Raw genomic sequence first — 17,562 nt, 5'->3', positions numbered from 1 at the left:
AAATCTTCTTTTCCTCTCTCTCTCTAGAATACAGGAGATAGAGACACTGCTGTGTACAATGGAGATGTGTCCTGTGTAATCTGCTGCATTGTAGGTTCATTTATGTAAAATCCTCCCTCTGACAGCATCAATCCTAGTGGCTCAACAGCTAGCGCAGCTAGGAAAGCTAGGAGGCTGCTGGACACAAGTTTTGAACATTGCTGGTTTGAATCCAAGGTGGTGAAGGTGAAAAAAAAAAATTGTATTTGTATTTTTTTCCTCATTTCTTTATAGTAGTTTTATGGGAACAAATGAATCTGACTCTTTCCTTCACCTACATTGAGATACAGTATCTATCTATCTATCTATCTATATCTATCCCTCTATCTATCTATCTCTATCTCTCTATCTATCTATGATTCTATCTATCTATGATTCTATCTCTCTATCTATGATTCTCTCTATCTATGATTCTCTCTATCTATGATTCTATCTCTATCTAGTATCTGTCCTGTATCTATATATACCTCTATCATCCATCCATCCCACTATCATCCATCCATCCATCCCTCCCTCTATCCCTCCATTCATCCCTCTATCATCCATCCATCCCTCCCTCTATCCCTCCATTCATCCCTCCATTCATTCCTCCATTCAGCCATCTATCCCTCCATTCATCCCTCTATCATCCATCCTCCCTCCCTCTATCCCTCCCTCCATTCATGCCTCCATTCATCCCTCCATTCATCCCTCTATCCCTCCATTCATCTCTCTATCATCCATCCATCCCTCCATCTATCCCTCCATTCATCACTCCATTCATCCCTCTATCATCCATCCCTCCCTCTATCTCTCCATTCATCCCTCCCTCTATCCCTCCATTCATCCCTCTATCATCCATCCATCCCTCCATTCATCCCTCTATCATCCATCCATCTCTCCATTCATCCCTCTATCCCTCCCTCTATCCCTCCATTCATCCCTCCATTCATCCCTCTATCATCCATCCATCCCTCCCTCTATCCCTCCATTCATCCATCCATCCATCCCTCCCTCTATCCCTTTATTCATCCCTCTATCATCCATCTATCCCTCCCTCTATCCCTCCCTCTATACCTCCATTCATCCCTCTAATCATCCATCCATCTATCCATCCCTCCCTCTACCCCTCCACTCATCTCTCCATTCATCCATCCCTCCATCCATCTTTGCAGCTGAATAATCTGCTTCTGGTGTCTCACCTGCAGTATAGAGGTCAAGATAACAAAATCTTCCTATGGGTTTCAATACAGGAAGTAGCTCAGTGGTAGAGCTGCTGCCTTTGGGAACAATGAACTCACAGTTTCATGGGGTCGAGTCCCGGCTGCCCCGAAAATCCAGAGCCGATGATAATTTAATTTAATTTATTCACTGCACTGAGGGGAGGAGCCGGGACATCAGCTGTGAGCCGTGGGGCTGCAGGACACACCTCTAAAATCGTGGCAGTCCCGCAGAATCCGGGACGGTTGGGAGGTATGGTCAGGCCTGCGGTGCTGAATGCGATCTCTCCCTGTGTCAGGCCTGCGGTGCTGAATGTGATCTCTCCCTGTGTCAGGCCTGCAGTGCTGAGTGTGATCTCTCCCTGTGTCAGGCCTGCGGTGCTGAGTGTGATCTCTCCCTGTGTCAGGCCTGCGGTGCTGAATGCGATCTCTCCCTGTGTTGGGCCTGCAGGAGCAGCACTAGATGGATTAGGAGTAGAGTTGAGCGCGGTTCGCGGTTCGAGTGATTTTGGGGGCTGTTCTGGATTGAACTAGAACTCGAGCTTTTTGCTAAAAGCTCAATAGCTCGAGTTACGTTCGAGAACGGTTCTAGCAGCAAAAAGCCAAGCTAATTAGTAGCTGGCTTTTCGCTGTAATAGTGTAAGTCACTCTGTGACTCACACTATTATGAAATTTCAGCGTATAGTGTGCAGGGACAGCGCGTTCAGATCACTGCTGCTGGGATAATGGCGATCGCCATTTTTTTTTTTTTCTCTTCTTCCTTCCCTAAGAGCGCGTGTAGTGGGGCGGGCCAGCATGTCAGCCAATCCCAGACACACACACAGCTAAGTGGACGTTTTGCCAGACAAGCAAGGACATGTGTCATAGGCTGTCTATGTCACATATCCCTGCATTATAAAAACGGGTATCTGCCTTCTGCGTCTGGGTGTCAGTCACCGCTGGCGCAGCTCCTGTCGCCGATCCTGTTGTGTACGCTCTAGACACAGCGCTATACAGAATAGGGATAGAAGTTTCTTTCAGCCCTTGTAAGGGCTAATTACAGCTTGCTCAGAGCCATAGGTGACAGTCAGGTGCGTGGAAACAGCTACGGCTACCGTTACAGTTTTTAACAGCTACAGATAACAGCGTCTGTGTAGCTAAGCTCAGGGACTTCCTTGCTGCATTTCACCATTAGGAGGGATAGAAAGTGAGGCTTCCTTTCCTCTACACTGACCCACAACCCGGCCACTGTACCCTCCTGCCCTTTTTAGCAAAGCCATTTTAATTGCAAAGTGCTGCCAGTTAGTGCCATCCTAAAAATGGCTGTTGGACTTCATTAGTGTCCCATTGGTGCCAAGCTATTTGCAGCACCTCTGCATTGCACCATCAAACTCATTTTTACTAAGCCATTATAATAGCAAACACTGAGGAAACTTAGTGGCATCCAAAAAGTAGCTGTTGGACTTCATTAGTGTCCCACTAGTGCAAAGCAATTTGCAGCACCTCTGGATTACACCCTCAAGCTCATTGTTACTAAGCCATTATAATAGCAAACACTGAGGAAACTTAGTGGCATCCTAAAAGTGGCTGTTGGACTTCATTAGTGTCCCACTGGTGCCAAGGTATTTGCAGGACTTCTGCATTGCACCGTCAAACTCATTTTTACTAAGCTATTAGAATAGCAAACTGTGCTGCCAGTTTAAGGGCCATAGTTGCATTGTCAGGGATAGTTATTGTTGTTTATTCTGCTGTCAATAAAGGTAGTTCACCGCTGCAATCTACGCCACCTCTCAATTTTTACTCCCGCATTTTAAGTGCACAATCTTGTCGCAAGCAAAATGAGTGGCAAAATGACAGATGCTGGTGGAAAGGGGAACAGGCGTGTTTGAAAAGGAAAAAAAGTGTTTGTCCGTGGGGAAGGTGGCAAAGTTCCATTAACATCTGCTGAAGATAGGCCATCCTCCAGCAAAAGTAAGATGTCTACTACTTACCGTGGACAATCCGATGTGCTCCCTTTTTACGGACACGAACAACTGGAACAAAGGTAGATGATGGCCAAAAAAAGAAAATGCTTGAATGTATCTCAAGTGGTCCAACAAGTGCCCTCTCCGCCACCTCAACTACCGCATCCAAAAAACACCAGTCCTCTGAGTTGTCATCCCAATCACACTTGCTTTCTCCCAGCTCTCAAGTCTCCATCCGCCCTGCACAATATGGTGGAACAGAGATGGCTGAGTCTGCAGAGCTGTTCAGTCACACTATAGCCTGGGAATCAGAGGTCTGCTCCCAAGCTACAGTGAGTACAGACCAGGAAATGGTCTGCAGTGATGCCCAGAACCTTTGTGACTCAGATTCAGGCCGTGATGACTAAGTTTCTGATCATAATGTTGAGCCTTATTCACAAACTGTAACACCTGTTGTAATAGACAATGAGGAACATACTAATGACGATGAGACACAGATACCAGATTGGGATGACAACTTAAATATTCATTCAGGGCAGGAAGAGGCTCGGTCTGAGGGTGAGGGGAGTGCAAACACAACGCTTGATGAGGAAGTTCTAGATCCCACCTACTGTCAACCCACAGTCAGTCACTAGAGGAGGTCAACAAAGGCGGTGGAGGAGGATGCAACTGAGGACGAAGTTACCTTGCGCCTTCCTGGACAGAGGAGGAGTACTGGTAGCACGTCTACAACTGCATCCTCAGCCACCACTCTGCCTTTGAGCACTAGTCGGGGGGGCTCAGCAGGTCGCATGCCCTCTAAGCCTTGCCTAGCCTGGTCCTTTTTTGACCTAGCAAAGGATCGCCCAAATCATGTGATCTGTAAAATTTGTCGGGAATCTGTTAGTAGAGGCAAAAACCTCAGCAGTTTGACAACTTCTTCCATGAATCGTCACATGAATAAATATCATATGTCCCAGTGGGAAGCTCACTGTGATGCAATGCGGCCTAGCGGAGCGGACCATCCACCGCCTGCCTCTTCCAGTGCATCCGCGCGCTCTTCTTCTTCTAGGACTGTGGGGACAGCTGTCACACCTGGTTCTCCACGCACAACTTCCACCACTGTAACCGCAACAGGCAGTTTGCTTGGTAGGTCGTCAGTTGGTTTGGAAGGGGAAACAAGTGCGTGTGTACAGGTCTCTCAGACATCGATAGCATCAACGTTGGATGAAGGCAATATCATGTCTATGCCTGCACTTTCCTCACAAAGCTGCATTTTTCCAGGGACACCCTACTCAACACCGTCTACACACAGCAGCCAGATCTCTGTCCCTCAGATGTGGACAAATAAAAGGCCATTTCCTGCGACCCATGACAAAGCTAAGAGGTTGACTTTATCCCTCTGTAAGCTCTTGGCTACCGAAATGCTGCCTTTCCGCCTGGTGGACACACAGGGTTTTAGAGACCTTATGTCTGTCGCTGTGCCCCAGTACCAGATGCCCAGTCGCCACTACTTCTCTAAGAAAGGTGTGCCTGCGCTACACCAGCATGTCGCACACAACATCACCACTTCCTTGAGAAACTCTGTATGTGAACGGGTGCATTTCACCACCGATACTTGGACCAGTAAGCATGGACAGGGACGTTACATGTCGCTGACTGGGCACTGGGTAACTATGGTGATAGATAGTGAAGGGTCTGCTGCACAAGTCTTGCCGTCTCCACGACTTGTGCGTCAATCCTCTGTCTGTCCAAGTTCCTCCACTGCTTCTGTCTCCGCAACCTCGTCTGGGTCCTCCACCTCCGCCCCAAGCCTGCCTGGTCAGGCCACCAGCGTTGTAACTGCGCAGAAGTAATCACGCACCCCTCATTACTATGCTGGCAGCAGAGCGCAAAGTCATCAGGCGGTCTTTATCTTGAAATGTCTTGGAAATAAGAGTCACACAGCGCCTGAGTTGTGGGCAGCTCTGGAGACTGAGTTTGGTAAATGATTGTCTCCACTCAACCTGCAGCCTGGTAAGGCCGTGTGCGACAATGCTGCAAACATGGGTGCGGCCCTTCGCCTGGGCAAGGTGACACACGTGCCTTGTATGGCTCACGTGTTGAACCTTGTTGTCCAGCAATTTTTAACACACTATCCCGGCCTAGATGGCCTTCTGAACAGGGCACGAAAACTGTCTGCTCACTTCCGCCATTCAACCGCCGCAGCTGAGCGACTTGCATCGCTCCAGAAGTCTTTCGGCCTGCTGGTTCATCGCCTGAAATGCGATGTGCCGACACGCTGGAATTCGACTCTCCACATGTTACAGCGACTGTGGCAGCACCGCCGAGCCCTGGTGCAATACGTCATGACGTATAGCCTGGGCCAACGAGATGCAGAGGTGGGGCAGATTACCCTGATGGAGTGGTCTCAGATCAAGGACCTATGCACCCTTCTGCACAGTTTCGACATGGCGACGAATATGTTTAGCGCTGACAATGCCATTATCAGCATGACAATTCCAGTCATTTACATGCTGGAGCACACGCTAAACATTATTCGTAGTCAGATGGTGGGACAACAGGAAGGGGAGGAACTACAGGAGGATTCATATGCGCAAGGGACAACAACATCACCAAGGTGCAGACGTTCATCATCACCAAGGCGGCAGGCATGGGACCATGGGGGACAGGGATCAACAAGGGTGCATGCTAGCAGGCGAAATGTTGAGGAAGCTGCAGGAGAACATGAAGAAATGGAGGACGAACTGTCCATGGACATGGAAGACTCAGCGGATGAGGGAGACCTTGGTCAAATTTCAGTTGAAAGAGGTTGGGGGGAGATGTCAGAGGAAGAAAGAACGGTTAGCACCTCTATACCACAAACACAGCGTGGACTTGATCCGCATGGCTGCGCAAGACACATGAGCGCCTTCTTGCTGCACTACCTCCAACATGACCCTCGTATTGTCAAAATTAGAAGTGATGATGACTACTGGCTTGCCACACTATTAGATCCCCGGTACAAGTCCAAATTTTGTGACATAATTCCAGCCATAGAAAGGGACGCACGTATGCAGGAGTATCAGCAAAAGCTGTTACTCTATCTTAACTCGGCTTTTCCACCAAACAGTGAATCTCCCAGTTGTAACTCGACAAACATGGGACGGTCTCGTCATCTTCAACAGTCTACCCGTACCAGCAGCACCGTATCTGGTGCTGGTAACAGCAATTTTATTGAATCTGTTCATAATTTTTTTAGACCCTCCTTTGCAAGGCCACCAGAGACAACAAGTTTGACACATAGTCAATGGCTGGAGAGGATGATACAGGAGTATCTCCAAATGAACATCGATGCCATTTTGCAATGGAGCCTTGCTCATTTTGGGCTTCAAATCTTGAAAAATGGCCAGAGCTCTCCACTTACGCCTTGGAGATCTTGTCGTGTCCAGCTGTCAGCGTTGTCTCTGAACGTGTCTTCAGTGCTGCTGGGTGTGTGCTGACAGATAAGCGCATGCGTCTATCCAGTGACAATGTGGACAGACTAACGTTCATCAAAATGAACAAGTCATGGATCCACAAGGAATTTACTACCCCTGTGTCATCCTGGGGAGAGTAAATGCTTGTGAATTTGGAATGTGCTTGATGCAAATCTACCTGTGAAGTGTACAACTGGGGCACAAGTGCTGCCACTGAAGGGGTGGGTGTCTGTGTGGCCCAATTTTTGGAAAAAAGGGAGACTCCGCTTGGAGTAACCCTTGGTTGCAGTGTTTCTAAAAATGATCCAAGATGAACAGATCTGGGATCAGCAAAGACTTTGCTACCTACCCCAGTGTCATCCTAGGGACGGTTAAGGATGGAATATTTTTGAATGTGCTTGATGCAAATCTACCTGTGAAGTGTACAACTGTGACACAAGGGCTGCCACTGAAGGGGTGTCTGTGTGGCCCAATTTTTGGAAAAAAGGGAGACTCCGCTTGGAGTCACCTTGCAGTGTTTTACATGATTTTAGAAGGGCATGCCATGCCTATATCTGTGTCTCGTCCTCTTTTTCCTCGTAAAGCTGTTTTGTTTTCGCATGAGAATTTGTTCTTGTCACTTTCCCATGTGTTTGTGTTGTGTTGTGAGTTGTTTGTCACCTTTTGGACCCCTTTGAGGGTGTTTTCTAGGTGTTTTTATGTGTTTGTGATTGCCTCCCATTGTTTCCTATGGGTTCGAGCGGTTCGCCGAACCGAACTAGAACCAGACCTCGGTTCGGCGAACCAAGCTTGAGCCGAACCGCGAACGGTTCGCTCATCTCTACCCTATTCCTCTTTTGATAGAGTGAAATCTGTTAGAGCAGGGGGGGACCTTTTTTCTGCTGGTGGCCATTTGGAAATTTCTGACAACCTTCAAGGGCCGTACAAAATGATCAATGTGAAAATGAACCGGCTATATTTGGTCAAACAATTAATTAACTCACCCCTACTGTGGTGGTTGGAGCTGCTTCTTTTTGGTGTGGCTGTGATGTTCAGCAATACTTCTGTTGCTTCTCACAACTGCTTTTCCAGGTTTATCTCGGTCTGGAGCGCAGTCAACTCTTTTTGATAATAAGATTGGTAGACCATATATCTCACATAACAGATGCAGGGACTGCTGTATATAAATCCCAGGAGACACATACATGACTGAAGGGGCTGTTGGCATATAGATCACATAGGAGACGCTGGGACTGCTGTATATACATCACATAGGAGATGCTGGGACGGCTGTATATACATCACATAGTAGACATATACATCACAGGAGACACTGGGGGCACATACATCACACGAGGGGCTGGGGACATGTATATCCCCCAGCCCCTCCTGTGATGTATATGCTTCCAGCCTTTCCTGTGAAGTATATACTTCCAGACCCTCCTGTGAGATACATGCTGCCAGCCCCTCCTGTGATATATATGCCCCCAGCTTCTCCTGTGATGTATATGCCACAGCCTCTCCTGTGATATGTATGGCCCCAGCGCCTCATATGTGATGTATATGCCCCAGCGTGTGATATATATGCCCCCAGCATCTTCAATGTGATGTATATGCTTCATCCTCTTCTGTGATGTATATGCATCTTGTATCTCCATTGTGATGTATATATCACAGGAGGAGTTGGGGCATACACATAACAGGAGACGCTGGGGCATAACATCGCATGAGGGGCTGGGGGTATGTACATCACAGAAGGGTCTGGGGGCATATACATGACAGGAGGGGCTTGGGTATATACATGAGAAGAGGGGCTGAGGAACAGACATCACTAGGTCACTGGGAGGCATAAGAATTGCTGTGGTGCACAGATGGCACTGGGTGGGCACAGACATCACTAGGGTGGCACAGAGCACTAGGGGCACATACATCACTAAATGGACACAGACATCACTAGGGGTGCACAGTCATCTCAGGGCAGCCACAGGCATCACTAGGAGGCACAGACATCTCTAGAGGGGCACAGACATCACTAGGGGGGCACAGACATCAGTGTGGGATGCACAGACATCACTAGGGAGGCACAGACAGCACTGGGCAGCCGCAGGCATAACTAGGAGGCACACAGACATCAGTAAGGGGCACACAGACATCATTAAGTGGGGGCACAGACATCACTAGGAGGAGACTGGGACAGCACTTGCAGAGCACAGACATCAATAGGGGGTACACAGCACTGGGGGTGGTACAGGCATTGGAGGGAACACAACACGGAGTAATACACATCACTGGGGAGGCTGCATACAGCACTAAGAGCTGCACACAGCACTGGAGGGGGCACACTGCACCGAAGAGGGGGAAAGCGGGTGGCACACAGCACCGGAGAGCAGGCGCCACACAGTGCCAGAGAGCGGGTGCCACACAGCGCTGGAGAGCGGGTGGACACAGTGCCGGAGAGCGGGCGGCACACAGCGCCGGAGACCTGCCACACAATGCTGGAAGCAGTGATGGTGAAGCTGCTGTGGGACGGAAGCGCAGATCTCTAAACTCGTCCACAAAGTAAGTCCTGAGCACGCTGGCATTTTCTGGCGAGAGAGCCCAATGGTGCACGCAAGCAGCGCATGTGGGGATTTAAAGGGCCGGCAGCCGGAAAAGACTGCGGCCATGGCCGGACCACTACCACCCCCGGGAATCTGCCCAAGAGCCGCAGAAAAGGTCATCGGCCCGCGGGCCGGAGATTCCCCACCCCTGTGTTAGGGTAAGCTCACATAATGCGTTTTTCGCAGCGTTTTTGCGCGTTTTTTGGGTGCGTTTTTGCTCAGAAAACTGCATGACTTTGCTTCCCCAGCAAAGTCTAAGAGTTTTCATTTTTGCTGTCTGCACACAGCGTTTTTTTTCAGCTGCGTTTTTGTGGTGCCCACAAAAACGCAGCAAGTCAATTATTTCCGCGTTTTTCACCGTGTTTTTCATCCATTGAGTGCAATAGGATGTTGAAAAACGCAATGACAAATGCAAATTGTTATTATAGCTGCGTTTTGGTGCGTTTCTATGACCAGAAATGCAGCTATAAACGCAAGGGGTGGGTAGTAAAGTGACATGTACAGGAAGAGGATTCCTTCTGTCAGTTAACAACAGAAGCGTGAATGCTCCCGGTACCGCCACCGCTGCTTTAATCTTCCGTCCAGTGCCATGTCCGGCTCCCGTGCGGCGCCATGTATGGGTGGGAGATGGCAGCTGCTGCAAAACCAAAAGTGACAGTAGATAAAAAAAGTCATACTCACCTGTCAGCAGACTCCCGGTGCCATGTCCGCTCCCAGCTCCTATCCAGGTACCCCCGCTCCAGCTGTGTGAAGTCTCCCCAGGCACGTCCGATGCCTGCAGGACCTGGCGGTGGATCACCTGATGCAGTCACCTGACGCATCAGCTGATCGTAAGTCTCGCGGTGACGCCGGCTTTTTACCGCGGCCGGCTATCAGCTGATGCCGTCAGGAGACTTCATAAGATGATTACCGGCAGCTCCTGCAGCAATCAGACAGCAGACAGGAATCAGCACGGGTGTGTGTAGGGTTTTTTTTTTGCACCGATGCATCAGCTGATTGTATAAACGGCTTTTATACAATCAGCTGATGTGTGATGTGCTTCAGCCCCTTGAACCTGACATCATCTGATCGCTTTGCCTTCCAGCAAAGCGATCAGATGATATTGGATCTGAATTGGACGGCGCGGGACCCTTGACCTAGGATTACTGCGGAGGAGGGTTCTTTATTTCAATAAAGATGGAGTCACTAATTGTGTTGTGTTTTATTTCTAATAAAATATTTTTCTGTGTGTTGTGTTTTTTTTATCTTTACTAGAAATTCATGATGGCCATGTCTAATATTGGCGTGACACAATGAATTTCGGGCTTAGGGCCAGCTGATAATATACAGCTAGCCCTAACCCCATTATTACCCAGCGAGCCACCCGGCATCAGGGCCACTGGAAGAGTTGGATACAGCGCCAGAACATGGCGCTTCTATGAAAGCGCCATTTTCTGGGGTGGCTGCGGACTGCAATTCGCAGTGGGGGTGCCCAGAAAGCTTGGGCACCCTGCTTACGGATTCCAATCCCCAGCTGCCTAGTTGTACCTGGCTGGACTCAAAATTTGGTCGAAGCCCACTTCATTTTTTTTTAAATTATTTCATGAAATTCATGAAATAATGAAAAAAAAGGGTTTCCCTATATTGTTGGTTCGCAGCCGGATTCAAATAGGCAGCTGGGGGTTGGGGGCAGCCCGTAGCTGCCTGCTGTACCTGGCTAGCATACAAAAATTTGGCGAAGCCCACGTCATTTTTTTGGGGGGACAAAAGACTCCTGCATGCAGTCCTGGATGGAGGATGCTGAGCCTTGTAGTTCTGCAGCTGGTGTCTGCTCTCCTGCATATACTAGTGGATGGAGCATGATGAGCCTTGTAGTTCTGCTCCCCCTGCCACTCCCTCCAGCATACAGTCCTGGATGGAGCATGCTGAGCCTTGTAGCTCTGCAGCTGTCTGCTCTCCTGCACTAGTGGAGAATAAGAACATATTGAAGAAGGAAATGACATCAGACCTTTTTTCTTTTTTTTCACTGATAAAAAACGCATAAAAACGCAGTGAGCAAAAACGCAGCAAATTGCCGCAAAAAAACGCACTAAAACGCGGTAAAAACGCATGCGTTTTTTTGCCGCGGTTTTTCGCCGTGGGTGCGTTTTTGTGCGTTTTTTGTCGCAAAAAGCACACAAAAACGCAGCGTCAAAAAAAATGCAGTGTGTGAACATAGCCATAGAGTGAAATCTGTATGGGAAACCTTTTGTCATGTGAGTGTGAGATTATTTTCTCGCTTAGCATCCATCATGCGTTTTTTTCTTGAGATCACTGAGCACCTGAGCTCTGATATTACAGGACACTTATCGGCTCATAGCAAATTGAAGCGCAGAGAAATCAAATGCACAAATCTGTGATATCTACCATATACATTGGAACCTTGATTAACGAGAACAATCTGTTCTGGGAGTGTGCTTGTTAACCAAGTTACTCGTTAAGCAAAGCAAGATTTCCCATAGGAAATCATTGCAATGCAGACAATTCATTCCACAACTTGTTAAATGTCCCATCCACACACGTACAAACACACAGAAACTCACACAAACATGTACAAACACGTACAAACACATACAAACACACACAAACTCACACAAACTCACACGTACATATTATATGCTCACCTTACCTTCCGTTCCATCGCCGGCCTGCTGGGACTTGCTGTTCAGTAGCATGGGCTGTGTATCGGGTAACCATGACGACGAGGGAGGAACTTCCGCACCCAGAGCGCTGACGTCAAAGGCAGGAGCCTCTGATTGGTCAGCGCGCTGCCTTTGAGTAGCGGTGATAGGAAGTTCCTGCCTCGTCGCCGATGGTTACCGATACACATCCTGGAGTGGCGAATTACAGGATCCAGGAGGCCGGCGATGGAACTGAAGGTACACATATTATGTTCACCTTACCTTCCGTTCCATCGCCGGTCTCCTGGGACTTGCTGTTCTCCGGTGCGGGCTGTGTATCGGGTTACCATAACGACGAGGGAGGTACTTCCGCTGCCAGAGCGCTGACGTCAAAGGCAGGAGACGCTTGCCTCTGATTGGCCAGCGCGCTGCCTTTGAATAGCGGTGACAGGAAGTTCCTGCTTTGTCGCTATGTTTGCCGATGCACAGCCTGGAGTGGAGCGGCGAACTACAGGACCCAGGAGGCCGGCGATGGAACTGAAGGTACACCATATTATATGCTCACCTTACCTTTTGTTCCATCGCCGTCCTCCTGGGTCTTGTACTTCGCTACGAGGACGTGGCAATGTACCCGGGAACTACAAGAACCATGAGGGCGGCGGTGGAACGGAAGGTAAGGTGAGCATAATACTGTATGTGAGTACGTGCGTGTGTGTTTGTGCGTTCTTGTGTGTGTTTGTGTGGACTGCAAGAGCGGGTCAGAGAGCAGTGGATGTACGGAACCGGAAGTGTGTGCGGTGAGGATTTTGCTCGTACAGCAAAGCTTTCTCGTAAATCGAGTTACAAATTTATAGAAAGCTTTGCTTGTTAAGCGAAATTCTCGTTAAGTGGGTTACTCGTTAAGCGAGGTTCCACTATACTTCAAAAGATTGAAAAACAACTTAAAGGGAACCAAACAACACGATTTTCATGTATAAGCTGCAGCCAGTGCAGTACTGGCACTATCATGCACAATGTTTACATACCATTAGGGTGCTGCCCGGCTGTTTAGTCAGTGAAATCCATCTTTATAAAGTTTGAAAATTCGTGCACATTTTGAATGACGTGTGCACCTCTCTCCTAATGTCCGGGCGTGTTATGGACGTTTATCCCCGCACCCGGGGGGGTCCTGTTCCTCCCTGTCACTGGCCGTACGTAAATTTGTCTCTTTAGAAACATGGCGACGGATTTGGCACCTGCGCATAGCGCTTATCTCCGGCGCCATGTTTCTGAAGCCCGCTGTACTTAGTATTTTGCAGGAGAGGGCGGCGCATGCGCCCTCGCTGCTTCAGATCCCGTTGTGACCGCGGGAGCATGCGTGGTCACAACAGGACTGCAGAACAGCTGATGAGAGGACGCGATTAGCTGCAATCGTGTCCTCTCATCAGCTGTTCTGCAGTCCTGTTGTGACCACGCGCGCATCGCGTCCTCTCATCAGCTGTTCTGCAGTCCTGTTGTTACCACGCGCGCTCCCGCAGTCACAACGGGATCTGAAGCAGCGAGGGCGCATGCGCCGCTCTCTCCTGCAAAATACTAAGTACAGCGGGCTTCAGAAACATGGCGCCAAAGATAAGCGCTAGGCGCAGGTGCCAACTCCAGCGCCATGTTTCTAAAGAGAGAAATTTACATACGGCCAGTGACAGGGAGGAAAAGGCTGCGATGGGGCGGGGATAAACGTCCATAACACGCCTGGACATTAGGAGAGAGGTGCACACGTCAATCAAAATGTGCACGAATTTTCAAACTTTATAAAGATGGATTTCACTGACTAAACAGCCGAGCAGCACCCTAATGGTATGTAAACATTGTGCATGATAGTGCCAGTACTGCACTGGCTGCACCTTATACATGAAAATCGTGATATTTGGTTCCCTTTAAAATTTGTTGCGCTCTACTGCTACCTTGTGATGTTTCTTGTAACTACATTATTGACTCTAAACTCTCAGATTGAAATATTCACTTTTTTTTCCCACTGCAGAAGACTTCACCTACCTAAATAATAACTGAAAAAAGCAACAAAAAGTCTAATTATTTTTTGAGGTGTTTCGCATATCAGAATGGCCATATGGCCATTCTCATACCTACCCAGTAGCTACATTAAGGCAACCTCATTGTACTGGGTCCTACTCTATATTACTACTTCTTTCATGGTATAAAAACAATTTTCCTTTAATGGTGGTTCTCTTTTTTTCTTTTCTTTCTTTTCTTTCTTTTCTTTTTTTTTCCCCCCAATTATATGTGGTTTTTATACCATGAAAATAATATTTAGAATTTCTTTTGCTTTTTTTTTTTTTTAGTTTTGGCATATATACAAGTCTTTTTTTTTGTCTAAAAACCGATCTGGACCTAGCGGTGGAGCTAATAAATAATACATGACGGCCACATAAAAGAGCTGTTCTAGACCTCACCGTCTCCAGAGAGAAAATAATCTGGCATCTGTATACAACACACCGGCCAAAATGAAGGGGGAGAGACGAGCTGAATCATTACGGAGGACGCATCCAGCATCCCTGGATCGGTGTCTGTAAAAGGAGCCCATTCTACTGGAGACATTGTGCCACCAGAGTCACAACGGCAATCAATTCACAAGGGAGGATCAGTAAAAAACCATGATGCCCGGTCAGACCCTCCTAGTGCTGCCGCCAGGAATTTCAGGGCCCCACACTGGCAAAATTTTCGGTCCTCCTTGAGACTCCACCCAAGCTCTGCCTTCACCCCTCGAACTTCCCACAGTCCCACCGCCACTCTTGGAAAAACTCCCCTTCTGAAAACTGTCCTCACCAATCACACAACAATTGCTGTTTGGCTCCGCTGTGCAGTGCAGTCGTCATTTTGACGGCCCAAAAATACCTGCATGCACCATTTTTCTCGCGTTATCCAAATGACAATCCCCGGACAGATTCATAAGCCATATGCGAATATACAGTGGGTACGGAAAATATTAAGAGCCCTTTAAATTTTTCACTCTTTGTTTCATTGCAGCCATTTGGTAAATTCAAAAAAGTTCATTTTTTTCTCATTAATGTACTCTCTGAGCCCCATCACCCTTCTTGACATAAACAAAAACAAATGTAGAAATTTTTGCAAATTTATTAAACAAGAAAAACTGAAATATCACATGGTCATAAGTATTCAGCCCCTTTGCTCAGTATTGAGTAGAAGCCCTCTTAAGCTAGTACAGCCATGAGTCTTCTTGGGAATGATGCAACAAGATTTTCACACTTGGATTTGGGGATCCTCGGCCATTCTTCCTTGCAGATCCGTTCCAGTTCCGTCAGGTTGGATGGTGAACGTTGGTGGACAGCCATTTTCAGGTCTCTCCAGAGATGCTCAATTGGGTTTAGTCAGAGCTCTGGCTGGGCCGGTCAGGAATGGTCATAGAGTTGTTCTGAAGCCACACCTTTGTTATTTTAGCTGTGTGCTTAGGGTCATTGTCTTGTTGGAAGGTGAGCCTTTGGCCAAGTCTGAGGTCAAGAGCACTCTGAAAGAGGCTTTCTTCCAGGATATCTCTGTACTTGGCCGCTTTCATCTTTCTTTCAATTGCAACCAATCGTCCTGTTCCTGCAACTGAAAAACACCCCCATGATGCAGCCACCACCATGTTTCACTGTTGGGATTGTATTGGGCAGGTGATGAGCAGTGCCTGGTTTTTGCCACACATACCACTTAGAGTTATCACCAAAAAGTTATATCTTCATCTGGTGTTGGACGCAGTAGCGTAACAACCACGGTCGCAGAAGTCACCACTGCGACCGGGCCCGGGAGTGCAGGGGTCCGCCGGCCCTAACCCCTGATTCAGATGGATGTGTGTTGGAAGCTGTGCATCCAGCTGAAAATAGGCCATGAATATTGCTCCCCACGCACATGACCTGTGCATGGTGAGAAGGGAATATGCTGATAGCTGATGCTGCTGTAAGTGTCCACGCATGACACTAACATCATGGGCTGTGTTGCTTACACGCAAGTCACTTGCCGGCATGCCAGCATCAAAGGACACCGGTGGAGTGTAGGGTTGGTGAGTACCATGGCCACCAGTCACACAGGGCCCCTTCCGGCAGACAGCAGATGGGGCACTGCAGGGAGCAGCAGTTTACTGTCACTTGCTGCTCCTGCAGTGCACAGGCTCCAGCACAGGGCACCCTCCCCTCCTGTATGTCCTGTCTGCTCCCGTCTTCACCACACAGAGAGAGGGGGGAGGGCGCCTGCACTGCTGCAGAGGAAGACCCGGTGGCATCCCCGAAGCTGGAGCGACACACCTTCTCCATGCTTGTAGCATGATTTCTTCCTTGAGCTTATAATCAGTGACACAACAGATGATGTCTCTAGGTGTTTGAGATGCATTTTTTTGGCCCGAGGGCTCTGTGTGCTCTGTCTAAGCTTATTTTATGAGATGGCGGAGCTTTCAGAATTTTGTTGAATATGGTTTGTAGGACCATAAATAAATTTTCCTCTCCATTATGCTCAGGGAGACCCCTGACTCTGATGTTATGACGTCGCCCCCTATTGTCCAGATCCTCCAGGTGACGTTGATATTCACAGAGGGTGTCATGTTGTGCTGCTACTGTAGATTACAGGCTAGCTACATAATTTCTTGTGTCATCATGGTCATTCTCTAGAGTTTCTACTCTTTGGGCCACATGTTGAATATCCTGTCTGACAGCCGAAATTTCTGTTCTGCAAACCTCCTTGATTTCCTGTATCATGGACTGCAAGTCCTCTTTTGTAGATAATTGTGCCATGTACAACCTCCAGTCCCTCATAGATATACCTTGAGAGTCATCATCTGGCAAAAGAGGGGTATCTGGGGTGCTGGAGAAAAGAGTGACTGATTGTGCATATCTGGCATATCTGGACATGGGGGGGGGGTAGCAGATAGGCAGAAATCTTCTGCAGGTCTCTGTGTCTGTGGGGGGTCACTGTGTTGTTCCTTGGTTTTTGTATCTTGGATTGTCAGGGAGTGAGCTTCCTGTCTTAGCTGTTGTAATGCCTGGCTCCCTGCTGGGACTTGTAGGCCTTCTCCCTCCATGTGTCCTGCCCCCTCCCACTGTTCTGCTGTGTACTGCTGGGAGCTGCGTTTTCCTGTGCCCTCCTCCTCTCCCTCTCTGCCCGGTATCTTCCGCTCGTTCTATGGTGTTATGCAGCCGTTATGGCCCAGGCTCCCCTCCTGCTGTGGAGGTCTGGCGTCGCTCTCCAGAGTTTCCCGGCGTGCCGCCGCCATGTTACCTGCGTGTGTTTTCCCAGCGCCAGGATAGAGGAACACGTCCAGGGGTCCTGATGCTGAAGCAGGCTGTGAGGATGGCACCGATCCATTCAGCGGCTTCTGCTGGGGCTTCCTCACCATCTCTGGAGCATCGGCAGTGGGTTTGTAATTAATTATGGCCGCAAATGTAGCTGTGACCACGGGGAGAGCTCAGCCAGGCGTCTGACTCCATGAACTTCCGGTCCTGCCCCAGATTTGGTAATCTTCACCTCTGTATTGCAGTAGAGAAACCAGAAGAAGATTATTCAGCTACGAAGATGGATGGATGACTGCAGGGATGGAGGGACGGACGGAGGGATGGATAGATACATGGGTAGTTAGATAGATAGAAGGATAGATAATAGATAGATACATGATAGATAATAGATACATGATAGATAGATGGATAGAAAGATGAAGAGATACATGATAGAGCAGGGGTCTCAAA

General features: G+C 48.5%; 1 protein-coding gene and 1 long non-coding RNA gene across 2 annotated transcripts in view; one reads left to right on the top strand and one right to left on the bottom strand.

Moving 5' to 3' along the window:
* Window positions 1–17,562, top strand: part of LOC142263434 (uncharacterized) — a 151,970-nt gene that overhangs the window by 37,968 nt on the left and 96,440 nt on the right. The gene's annotated exons all lie outside the window — the stretch shown is intronic.
* Window positions 14,950–17,390, bottom strand: LOC142263436 (uncharacterized). The gene is made up of 2 exons (XR_012730510.1): window positions 17,099–17,390; window positions 14,950–15,442 (listed from the first exon to the last, which is right to left on the bottom strand). It is a non-coding gene; the product is annotated as an uncharacterized LOC142263436 (long non-coding RNA).

Source organism: Anomaloglossus baeobatrachus, unplaced genomic scaffold (genome assembly GCF_048569485.1).
Source record: "Anomaloglossus baeobatrachus isolate aAnoBae1 unplaced genomic scaffold, aAnoBae1.hap1 Scaffold_2577, whole genome shotgun sequence".
In the NCBI taxonomy this organism is placed as follows: Eukaryota; Metazoa; Chordata; class Amphibia; order Anura; family Aromobatidae; genus Anomaloglossus; species Anomaloglossus baeobatrachus.
The sequence above is the reverse complement of the archived record's forward strand: the minus strand, read 5'-3'. Positions and strand labels throughout refer to the sequence as shown.